Source organism: Mobula hypostoma, chromosome 25 (genome assembly GCF_963921235.1).
Source record: "Mobula hypostoma chromosome 25, sMobHyp1.1, whole genome shotgun sequence".
NCBI lineage: Eukaryota > Metazoa > Chordata > Chondrichthyes > Myliobatiformes > Myliobatidae > Mobula > Mobula hypostoma.
Genome location: NC_086121.1, coordinates 3,864,660 through 3,877,263, shown reverse-complemented (window position 1 = coordinate 3,877,263; position 12,604 = coordinate 3,864,660). Strand labels below are relative to the sequence as shown.

The window sequence follows — 12,604 nt, the reverse complement described above, 5'->3', positions numbered from 1 at the left end:
AACAACCATCTCTTTTGTTTTGTTCACATTCAGAGACAGGTTGTTGGCTCTGCACCAGTCCGTTAGCCGCTGCACCTCCTCTCTGTATGTTGACTCATGACTCATCGTTCTTGCTGATGAAACCCACCATGGTCGTGTCATCGGCGAACTTGATCATGTGGTTCGAGCTGTGTGTTGCAGCACAGTCGTGGGGACTGAGCACACAGCCCTGGGGGGCCCCCATGCTCAGCATGATGGTGTTGGAGATGCTGCTTCCAATCCGGACTGACTGGGGTCTCCTCATCTCTGTTCTAGATGGGCATCCCTCAATTCTGAGGCTGTGCCCTCTGGTCCTAGGTCAGCCACTATAAGAAACAGTTGGTCCACATCCACTCTATTAAGGCCCTTCAATATTCAACAGGTTTCAATGAGATCTGCTCTGTTCTTCCAAACTCCTGCGAGTACAGGCTCAGAGCCATCAAATGCTCCTCGTACATTAACCCTTTCACTTCCAGATCACTCTCCTGAACCTCCTCTGAATCCTCTCAAAATGCCAGCATATTGCTGTGGCTCAAAGCTGCTCACAATACCCCCATATGGTCTGACCAATACCTGATAAAGCCTCAGCATTACATCCTTGCTTCTATATTCTAGTCAGCCCTAAAACATGTTCACAAAAACTTTTCTATTACTCACTTTCTCTTTTAATTAAACTGGCTGCTATTCCTGGTGCCTGCAAATGCTTGCTAGAAAAAGAATCTCAAGTTGTATATGGACGTACACTCAATGGCAACTTTATTAGCTACATTCTCTATCTAATAATGGACACCGAGTGCATATTCATGTTCTGCTGCTGCTGTAGCCCACACACTTCAAGGTCTGACATGTTGTGCATTCAGAGTTGCTCTTCTACACACCACTGTTTTAACATGTTGCCTTCATGTCAGCTGGAACCATTCTCCTCCAACCTCTCTCATTAACAAAGCGTTTTCATCCACAGAACTTTCACTCAGTGAATTTAGCACTGTAAACTCTAGAGACTGCTGTGTAGGAAAATCCCAGATCAGCAGTTTCTCAGATACTCAAACCACACCATCTGGCACCAACAATTATTCCATTGTCAAAGTCACTAAAATCACATTTCTTCCTCATTCTGACGTTTGGTCTCAACAACAACTGAACCTCTTAACCATGTCTGCATGCTTTCATGCAATGAGTGACTGATTAGATACTTCAATAACAAGCAGGAGCACAGGTGTACCTAGTAATGTAGCCACTGAGTGTATACGTACTTTGATAGCAAAATTACTTTGAACTCAATTTTCCTTCCTTTGTGGAAATACTCTCGCATCATCTCCCTGCACTCCCAATCTACAGGGCAGACATGCTGGATTATCCCCACGCTGTTAACGCAAGCTGAACTTTACAGCGCACAGACAATTTTGTAATTTATTTCTAACTGCAGATTTAATTAGGTTGACTTTCAAGTGTGCACGCTGGTTTATTATTCAAAATATCACACAAGACAGCTTTCCTAAAAAATGTGAAAGCACTTTCAAAGTTCCTTCTGTGGCAAAAACGCAATGTCTCACCACGCTGAAATTAATTTGCCAATTATAAACCTACTCTGAGAGATTATTACAGAATAACTACGCCGTGTCGAGTTAAATGTCGGAGCCACCTAATTTAATTAAGAGCTTTCTCATGGCTCTTCACCTTTTATTTGTGTTTATTTATTGATTGACTGATGATTGATTGACCATAGAACCTTCTTCCAGCTGACTTCAGTCTCCCACATGCCTTCTGGCAAACTCTAGCCAAGATTTCATGTGAGTTTTTTTCAACAGTGGCTTTCTCTTTGCCACTCTCCCATAAAGCTGCGACTGGTGAAGAACCTGGGCAACAGCTGTAGTATGCACAGTCTCTCCCATCTCAGACACTGAAGCTTGAAACTCCTCCAGAGATGTTATAGGTCTCTTAGTGGCCTCCCTCACTAGTCCCCTTCTTGCAGGTCACTCAGTTTTTGAGGATTGCCTACTCTACGCAGATTTACAGCTGTGCCATTTTCTTTCCATTTTTTGATGATTGACTTAACTGTACTCCAAGGGATATTCAGTGCCTTGGAAATTTTCTTGTATCCATCTCCTGACTTGTGTGTTTCAACTGTCTTTTCATGGAGTTGGCTGGTGTGTTCTTTTGTCTTTGTGATGTAGTTTTTGCCAGGATACTGACTCTCCAGCAGTTGGACCTTCCAGATAACAGGTATATTTTTACTACAATCAATTCAAACACCTTGACTGCACACTGGTCTCCAAAACCAGATCTCCATTTAACTAATTATGTGACTTCTAAAACCAACTGGCTGCACCAGTGATTATTTGGTGAGTCATATTAAAAGGGGTGAATGCTTATGCAATCGATTATTTTGTGTTTCATATTTGTAATCAATTTAGATCACTTTGTAGAGATCTGTTTTCATTTTGACACGAAAGAGTCCTTTTTTGTTGATCAGAGTCAAAAAAGCCAAATTAAATTCACTGTGATTCAATGTTGTCAAACAATAAAACATGAAAACTTCTGGGGGGGGGGTGGTGAATACTTTTTATAGGCATTGTATATAGCTAGACTGCCTAAGACTTTTGCACAGTACTATATTTGTCAACGCGGAGCAAACAGTGAGCTTTAAAATCCGGCAGGAGCGAAGGATGTTGGGAACACCGAGTGAGGGTTGCCAAGGGCTGGGGTTGGCGCGAGTGCAGACACACCCAACCCTGAAACACCAGGCAAAGCAATTTGTTTCCAAATAATTACAGAATGTCTCTCTGGTGCTCCCCTCTCCCTCCCCCTTTTCCCAACCATGATTCCCCTCTCCCTGTTCCCTTCCCACTCTCAGTCCACAATAGAGACCCATATCAGAATCAGGCTTATCATCACTCACATGTGTCAGGAAATTTGTTTTTATTGCAGCAGCAGTACAGTGCAATACATAAAATTACCACAGTACTGTACAAAAGCAATAGATATATGCACTTTTGCACAGTACTGTATAATCAATGTATATAAACTATCTTAACTATTTATATTTATTGATTTTTTCCAAAGTTCAAAGTAAAATTTATCAGAGCACATACATGTCACCAGATACAACTTTGAGATTCTTCTTCTGTGGGCATACTTAGCAAATCTATAGAACAGTAACTGTAAACAGGATCAAAGGACAGTAAACGGTGCAAATGCAGATATGAATAAATAGCAATAAATAACAAGCATGAAATAACAAAAGAGTCCTTAAATGAGTGCAGTTATCCTCTTTTGTTCAAGAGCCTGATGGTTGAGGGGTAGTAACTGTTCTTGAGCCTGGTGTTAAGAGTCCTGAGGATCTTGTACCTTCTTGCACCAGTGAGAAAAGAGCATGGCCTGGGTGGTGAGGATCTTTGATGATGGATGCTGCTTTTCTTTGGCAACATTTTATGTAGATGTGCTCAATGGTTGAGAGGGTTTTACCCATGATATACAGGGCCATAACCGCTACCTTTTGTAGGATTATCCACCCAAAGGCATTGGTGTTCCTATACCAGGCTGTAATGCAGCCAGTCAGCACACTTTCCACCACACATTGAGGGAAGCTTTCCAAGGTTTTTGATTTCATGCCTAATCACTGCAGACTTCCAAGCAAGTAGATGCACTGTTGTGCTTTCTTCATAGTTATATTTATATGATGGGTCCAGGACAGGTCCTCTGAGATAGTGACACCAGGAATTTAAAGTTACTGACCCTCTCCACCTCTGATGATTACTGGCTTGTGGACCTCTGGTTTCTGTCTCCTGAAGTCTACGATCAATTCCTTGGTTTTATTGACGTTGAATAAGAGGTTGTTGTTATGACACTACTCAGCCAAATTTTCAATCTCCCTCCTGTGTGCTGATTCATCATCCCATTTGATACAGCCCACAACAGTGGTGTCATCAGCAAACTTGTAGATGGTGTGAGAGCTGTACTGAGCCACATTGCCATAGGTGTAAAGTGAGTAGAGCAGGGGGCTAAGTACACATCGCTGCGGTGCTCCCGTACTGATGAGGATTGTGGAGAAGATGTTTTTACCGATCCAAACTGACTGTGGTCTACAAGTGACGAAATACAGAATCCAACTGCACAAGGGGGTTTTGAGGCCTAGGTCTTGAAGTTTACTGATTAGTTTTGAGGGGTTGATGGTGTTAAACGCCGAGCTGTAATTGATGGAGCATCCTAATATATGCATCATTGCTGTTCAGATGTTCCAGGGTTGTGAGAAAACAACAAGACGGCATCTACTATAGACCAACACACATCAAAGTTGCTGGTGAACGCAGCAGGCCAGGCAGCATCTGTAGGAAGAGGTGCAGTCGACGTTTCAGGCCGAGACCCTTCGTCAGGACTAACTGAAGGAAGAGTGAGTAAGGGATTTGAAAGTTGGAGGAGGAGGGGGAGATCCAAAATGATAGGAGAAGACAGGAGGGGGGAGGGATGGAGCCAAGAGCTGGACAGGTGATAGGCAAAAGGGATACGAGAGGATCATGGGACAGGAGGTCCGGGAAGAAAGACGGTGGGGGGGGGGGGGACCCAATGGATGGGCAAGAGGTATATTCAGAGGGACAGAGGGAGAAAAAGGAGAGTGAGAGAAAGAATGTGTGCATAAAAATAAGTAACAGATGGGGTACGAGGGGGAGGTGGGGCCTTAGCGGAAGTTAGAGAAGTCGATGTTCATGCCATCAGGTTGGAGGCTACCCAGACGGAATATAAGGTGTTGTTCCTCCAACCTGAGTGTGGCTTCATCTTTACAGTAGAGGAGGCCGTGGATAGACATGTCAGAATGGGAATGGGATGTGGAAAAAATGTGTGGCCACCGGGAGATCCTGCTTTCTCTGGCAGACAGAGCATAGATGTTCAGCAAAGCGGTCTCCCAGTCTACCTCTTGCCCATCCTCTGGGCGCCCCCCCCTCCTTGTCTTTCTTCCTGGACCTCCTGTCCCATGATCCTCTCGTATCCCTTTTGCCTATCACCTGTCCAGCTCTTGGCTCCATCCCTCCCCCTCCTGTCTTCTCCTATCATTTTGGATCTCCCCCTCCCCCTCCAACTTTCAAATCCCTTACTCACTCTTCCTTCAGTTAGTCCTGACGAAGGGTCTCGGCCTGAAACGTCGACTGCACCTCTTCCTACAAATGCTGCCTGGCCTGCTGCGTTCACCAGCAACTTTGATGTGTGTTGCTTGAATTTCCAGCATCTGCAGAATTCCTGTTATCTACTATAGACCTGTTGCTTTGATAAGCGACTGGAGCGAATCCAAGTTGCCACTCAGACAGGAGCTGATATGCTTCAACACCAACCTTTCAAAACACTTAATCACTGTGGATGCAGGTGCCAAAGGCAACAATCATTTAGACAGGTCACCATGCTCTCCCTGGGCACCAGTACGACTGCAGCCTGCTTGAAGCAGGTGGGTACCACACACTGTCAGAGTGAGAAATTAAAGATATCTGTGAATACACCAGCCAGTTGGTCAGCACATGGGGGTGCGCTACGGTTCCACCCTGTTCTGGTGATCAAAGCGAGTATAGAAGGCATTGAGCTCACCTGGAAGCGAAACTCTGCTGTCCCCTACGTCGCTAGATTTAACTTTTGTAGGTTATGGCATTCAAACCCCGCCACAGCTGTCGAGTGTCCCTCATTGATTCCAGTCTAATCCAGAACCCCCACTTCGCCAGTGAGATGGCTTTCCAGAGATCATACCTGCACCTCTTGAGCATTCTTGATCTCCAGACTTGAATATCTCTGATCTGGTTCTCAGCAGTTTCCAGATCTCATTGTTCATCCAGAGCTTGTGATTGGGGAAATCCCTGAACAATTTCATGGGGACACACTCATCCACAGCTATCTTAATAGTCTGTAACGACCCTGGTGTAGTCATTCAGATCCTCAGATGAGTTCCTAAAAACAGCCCAGTGCACTGACTCAAGGCAATCCTGTAACCGTTCCTCTGGCTCCCGTGACCACCTCTCTGAAGTCTTGTTCTTCAGGCTCTGTCTGTATGCAGGCAGCAGGTGTACAGCCAAATGAACCGACTTGCCAAAATCCGGTCTCAGGAAGGGACGAAAGGCATTACTTACTGCAGTGCAGCAGTGGTCCAGTGTGTTGGGACCTCTGGTGCAAAAGGTTACCTGCTGGTGATAATTGGGCAGAGTTTTCTTAAACAGGCCTGGTTAAAGTCACCAACTAAAATTTAAAATGTGTCGGGCTGAGCTGTTTCTTGTTTACAGACAATATCGTGCAGTTTTGTGAATGTTTACTTATAAACGGCCGCTGGTGGTATGTAAACTGCGGTAATTATTATTGTGTTGTATACCTTACTGTGTTTTTTTTGTGCTGTATCAGATCGGAGTAACAACTCATTTGTTCTCCTTTACAGTTATGTACAGGAAATGACATTGAACAATTTCATTAAACAAACTCTTTTATGTCTTACACTGTACTGCTGCCACAAAACAAATTTCCTGGCGTATGGAATGAAGGAAATACAAGTAGACCGTTATCACACCCAGGAGAGAAATGATGGTCAACAGAAATGCCCTAGCCCAATGATCATGTAACTGAAATATTTCAAAATAGTCACAACAGTGATGACTCACTCAAGACTGTTTATGTCTTTGATGGTGGGTAGACTGCTGCCAGTCATGCAATGGGCAGTTTTGAATACTCATTGTTGAGCCTGCCTGTCTGCTGTTACGTTAAAGGTGAGAAGACAAATGTAAGAAATGTTCTGATTCAGGAATGAGGCAATGATGAGTAATACTTTGAAAACAGAGCCAGATTAATAACAGATCAAATACGGTTAAAGAAAAGAGAGATTAGCTTTATTCGCCACATGTACATTGAAACAGCAAAACATACAGTGAAAATGCATTCTTTGCGTCAACGACCAACACAGTCCGAGGATGTGCTGGGAGCAGCCCGCAAGTGACTCCGTGTTTCCATAGCATGTCAACAACTTGCTAACCCTAACCTGTACATTTCTGAAACATGGGAGGAAACCAAAACACCATGTGGTCACGGGGACAATGTACAAACAGCGGGAATTATTGGTGATGTAAAACATTGCGCTAACAGCAGCGTTACCGTTCTGTTGGAGAGTAATACTATGGTGTTTGGAGAGTAAATAGTATGGTGTTAATTACACTTAAAGGATTAGATTAAATTAGGGTCTCCCAACCTGGGTTCCACGGACCCCTTGCTTAATGGTATTGGGTCCAGGGCGTAAAAAAGGTTGGGAATCCTGGTTTAAGTGTGGCTGTGTTTGGTTTTGCACTGAAACCCTCTGCCAGTTCTCTCATGTCCCCTGTAAAGGGGGAGAAAGGATTTTTAAAGCCCATGAAGCTGAAGCGAGGCAGGATACTTGTTGGATATTGGCCAATGTGATACTGATGCTATAAAGTCCAGGAGATGCCCCATTGGATATATAGCTAAGAGGCAGAGTCTATGCTGGCAAGTGAAACTGATGGACTTGGTCTAAGGCGCCATGGAAGCACGGCGGTTAACGTAACACTATTACTGCTCGGGGCAGAGTGTAAAGATCAATTCCGACATCACCTGTAATGAGTCTGTACCACCTTCCCGCAACTGCGTGGGTGTTCTCCGGTTCCCTCCCAAAGTCCAAGACATACTGATCAGTAAGTTAATTGGTCATTGCAAATTGTCCTGTGATTAGGTTGGGGTGAAATCGGGGGTTACTGGGTGTGGAAGGAAACCACAGCACTGGGAGGAAATCCACATGGTCATGGGGAGAAAATACAAAGTCTTTACAGACAGTGGCAGAACTGAATTGAGGTTACTGGCTCTGTAATAGTGTTACGCTAACCGTTATATTACTGTTACAATGCTGTATCTCTGAATAATAACGATAATAAAAATAAATAAAAGTATAAAACAAGCAGCCTGAAACTTTAGACAGGGTTCAAGAGGGGATGGAACTGAGTTCGAGCTGTATACTGTTAGTATATTCAGAGAAGGGACATGACTATATCTACAGAGATTCCTGAGGTAACACTGGGATAAGGATCATTTGGTCTCTATCTGCATATAGACAGGGAATGAGGTCAAATTTCACAAAAGACATTGTTAGTAACTTCAGTAAGAGTTGGCTCCATGTTTTTGGATATCTGACTGGATGAGCTCAAATGAGAAGTTCCAGTTAACCTGGCTATAGATTTGGAAGGCAACAATTTCAAAGATTTTGGAGGGAAAACAATGGACTTAATGATACACTGTACAGTTCACTGTTAACTAAAGGTTTCATTCTAAAGGACATATTCTACAGAGCTGTGATCTACCTGCTTCTCATTTCAAGTTCATTGTCACTCAACTGCATGCATGTATACAGGTAAATGAAACAACCTTCCTCAAGGACCAAGGTGTAAAACACAGTACATATATATCACATACACAATAATAACAACAGATAATAAAATATATTCTGCAGATTTATAAGTTTACAGAGAGCATATACTATACGACATTTAATTAAATATACAACACAATAACGGTACTGGCACTGTCATATAGAATGTGTATGGGTGGTAGCAGGGTGTTCAGATGTCTCCTAGCCTTGGGGAAGAAGCTGTTATCCAGCCTAACAGACCTTGTTTGTATCCTGTGTTCCTTCTGCCTGACAGTTGTAGGTCAAAGAGATTGCATGACAGATCGAAAGGGTCCTAGAGATGTGGAGCGCTCCGTGAACACAGCCCTTCTGGAGTATGCCCTGAATGGTGCAGTGGGGAGGGTGGTGGGGGGAGGGGAAGGACCCCAGATGATTCGCTCCGCAGGCCTCACAGTTGAGTGCAGGGTCTTGTGTTCCAGTGCCTTGCAATTCCCATACCAAAGAGTTTAGGATGCTCTTGATGGTACTCCAGAAGAATGTGCTAAGAATGGGGGTGGGGAGTTCCCCCCCACCTCAATCTCCTCAGAAAGTGGAGGAACTGCTGTGCTTTCTTGACCACAGAGGTGGTATAGAGGGACCAGGTGAGATCACCTGTGATGTGTAATCCAAGAAATTTAGTGTTCCTGACTCTCTCCAAGGAGAAGCTGTTGACGTGCAGTAGGGAGGGGCCAGCTACACCTTCCTGAAGTCCACAATCAACTTCAACATCAGATTCCACCCTCCTCCCAACTTTAATCTGCTGCTCTTTCCCTTCCCTACAGTGGGGATAAGCTCCCTCTACAGATCAAATGCTCCCTATAGCATCCATCTTAAATAACCTCTGAAAACCTGGCCTTTACTTGTGGTTTAGCTTCTAAGCTTGGCAGAACTGTTTCTACTGACAGGGGAATGGGCAAAGGTGGGTTACTGGCACTTTAAAATCAGTCACTTCAGGCAGATGGGTCTTGTCAGCTGTGGTTGGCAGCTCATCTAGAAGGAAAACGCTGATCTCAAATTTCCGTTGCCTTGCGGCTATAATCACTCATGGGGAAGGCTCCCAAAGTAAATCCTGAGGAAAGATCGGGAGCTGGAGTCCCTACAGAGTTCAATACTGACTGTAAACGTATGAGCTGCTGCTGGTGCCTTACTGCATTGGTCTCTGCATTCCTTTGGATTCAACAGCTGCACAGAGGGGAGGAGCCTGCTTCTTGGGCAGCAGCTTGCTCTCCATATCGTACTGCCCTGGCTTGCATACAGACAGCTGGGATGCAATAACCATGGCCAACCAGTGGAGGCCTCATTCCCTGCACATGTCATATCCAGCAGAGCTGTACTTCTAACTGGGTCATACTAACCAATAACTAGTTTACAGGTTTAAATGCTTTTGTAACAATTTGGAACCATCCAAAGATGAGGAAATCTGCAGATGCTGGAATTTCAAGCAACAGACATAAAAATTGCTAGTGAACGCAGCAGGCCAGGCAGCATCTATAGGAAGAGGTACAGTCGACGTTTCAGGCCAAGACCCTTCGTGCCTGGCCTGCTGCGTTCACTTGGAACCATCCAAGTTGTTTTGCAAGATGACTGTGCTTTTATGGTTTGAGGAGCAAAGTGTACTGGTTTGCATGACCATCCCATCAGAGTTGCACAGCTCTCACAGATTGCACCTTTCAGTATGAATAGCTGATGAAAGCATCTTCAGTGACATCAGAATCAGCTTTATCACTGCCGTATGTCACGAAATTCGTTTGTGCATTAGTACAGTGCAGTGCATAAAATAAAGTGCAATAAATTACAATAATGAAAACATTACACAAGCAATACAAAAAGAGAAAAAATACTAATGTTCATGGGTTTACTTCACATTCAGAAATCTGATGGCGGAGGGGAAGAAGCTGTTCAAAAAAATTTGAGTGTGGGTCTTCAAGCTTCTGTACTTCCTCCTTGATGGTAGAAATGAGAAGAGGGCATATCCTGGGTGAAGTGGACCCCTGATAATGTTGCCTTTTGAAGATGTCCTCGATGCTGGGGAGGCTAATGCCCATGATGGAGCTGGCTGAGTTTACAACCCTCTGCAGCCTTTTCTGATTCTGTGGAGTGGATCACCAGATGGTGATGCAACCAGTTAGAATGCTCTCCATGGTACAGCTGTAGACATTTGCTGGGTTCTTTGATGACATACCAAATCTCCTCAAACTCCTAATGAAATATAGCATGCCCTCTTCATAATTGCATCAATATGTTGGCCCCAAGACAGTTCTTCAAAAATGTTGACACTAGGAACTTGAAACTGCTCACCCTTTCCACTGCTGACACCTTGATAAGGAAAGGTGTGTCTTCCCTTGACCTCCATTTCCTGAAATCCTCAATCAATTATTTGGTCTTACAAACATTGAGGGCAAGGCTGTATGGCAACATCACTCACCAGCTCCTGTATATCTCCTGTCTACCTCCTTGTCACCATCTGGAATTCTGCTGACAAGTTTAATTGTTTAAGCGCGTGTTCTTTTTAGCTGTAGATTAAATGTGACAAAGTGTGGGACTCTGGGACTAAAGTCAACCAGAGATCAATAATCTCACCCAGAAGTACCAGGCACAAAAACCTGGAAAGCATAAAAGCATACAGTCATAGTCAAGACGTTCAGTTATTGTTCAGACCAAACATCAGAATAGAGAAGCAATGGGATCTAAGTGACTTTGACAGTGGAATGATTGTTGGCACGAGATGGGGTGGTTTGAGTATCTCAGGAACTGCTGATCTCCTGGGATTTTAGAAACATACAAACATAGAAAACCTACAGAAGAATACAGGCCCTTCGGCCCACAATGCTGAGCCGAACATGAATTTATTTTAGAAATTACCTAGAGTTACCCATAGCCCTCTATTTTTCCAAGCTCCATATACCTAGCCAGGAGTCTCTTAAACAACCCTATCGTATCTGCCTCTACCACTGTTGCCAGCAGCCCACTCCACACAGTCACCTCTCTAGGTAAAAAAATTTACCCCTGCTATCTCACCTGTACCTACTTTCAAGCACCTTAAAACTGTGCCCTGAAGTTCATGTCTACAACTTCGATAGTTTCTGCACTCTAATATTCCCAGAGCTGTGGCAAAATCTTATTTTAAATTAATTTATGTGATGTGGGTATCACTAGCCGGAACAACATGTAAAGCTTGTCTCTTAGCTATCATGCATAATTCTCAAGAGTTTACAGAAAATGGTGCGAAAAACAAAATGAAACATCCAGTGAGTGGCAGATCGGCAGGAAAAATGGCTTGTTAATGAGAGAGGTCGGAGGAGAATGGGGAGACCGGTTCCAGTTTACAGGAAGTTGACAGTAAGTCAAATGACCACGTGTTACAGCAGTGGTGTGCAGAAGAGCATCTCTGAACCCAGAACATGTCGAACTTTGAAGTGGTTGGGCTACAGCAACAGAAGACCATGAACATAAACACAGCAGTTACTTGTACATTGTTTTTTTAGGATTGTTTTTGTTTATACAGTACTGTGCAAAAGTCATACGCACATATATATAGCTAGGGTGTCTAAGACATTTATACAGTACTGCAGTAATTATGTATTGCACTGTAAACTAATTTCATGACATGTGAGTGATGATTAACCTGATTCTGATATGGGTCTCTATTGTGGATTGAGAGTGGGAAGGGGCAGGGAGAGGGGAATCATGGTTGGGAAAGGGTAGGGAGAGGGGAGGGAGTGGGAAGCATCAGAGAGACATTCTGTAATGATCAATAACCAACTGTTTGGAATCAAATAACCTTGCCTGGTGTCCCAGAGCTGTGTGCGTCTGCACCCACACCACCCCTGCCCCTGGCACTCCTGCTCTTCCACCTGCCCCACAACCCTCCCACAATGCTCCACCCTCACCATTCCTGGCATCCTTTGCTCCCGCCAGATTTACAAACCTGCACTCTGCTCCACATTGATAAGCACAATACTGTGTAAAAGTTTGAGACACACTAGCTATATACATGTGCCTAAGATGTTTGCGCAGTACTGCATTTATTGTACTTTTTTTATGCTGCATCAGATCCGGAGTAACAATCTTTTCATTCTCCTTTACACTTACGTACTGAAAAATGACTATGAACTATCACGAATATTGAATAAATTTTGTTGAATTTAAATCAGTGTGGTGAAAAAACAAACCATCTCA

General features: G+C 43.9%; 1 protein-coding gene across 1 annotated transcript in view; it reads right to left on the bottom strand.

The window, feature by feature from the left end:
* The window catches only part of LOC134337858 (ATP-dependent RNA helicase DDX19A-like), a 60,346-nt gene that overhangs the window by 35,672 nt on the left and 12,070 nt on the right, over positions 1 to 12,604 (bottom strand). The gene's annotated exons all lie outside the window — the stretch shown is intronic.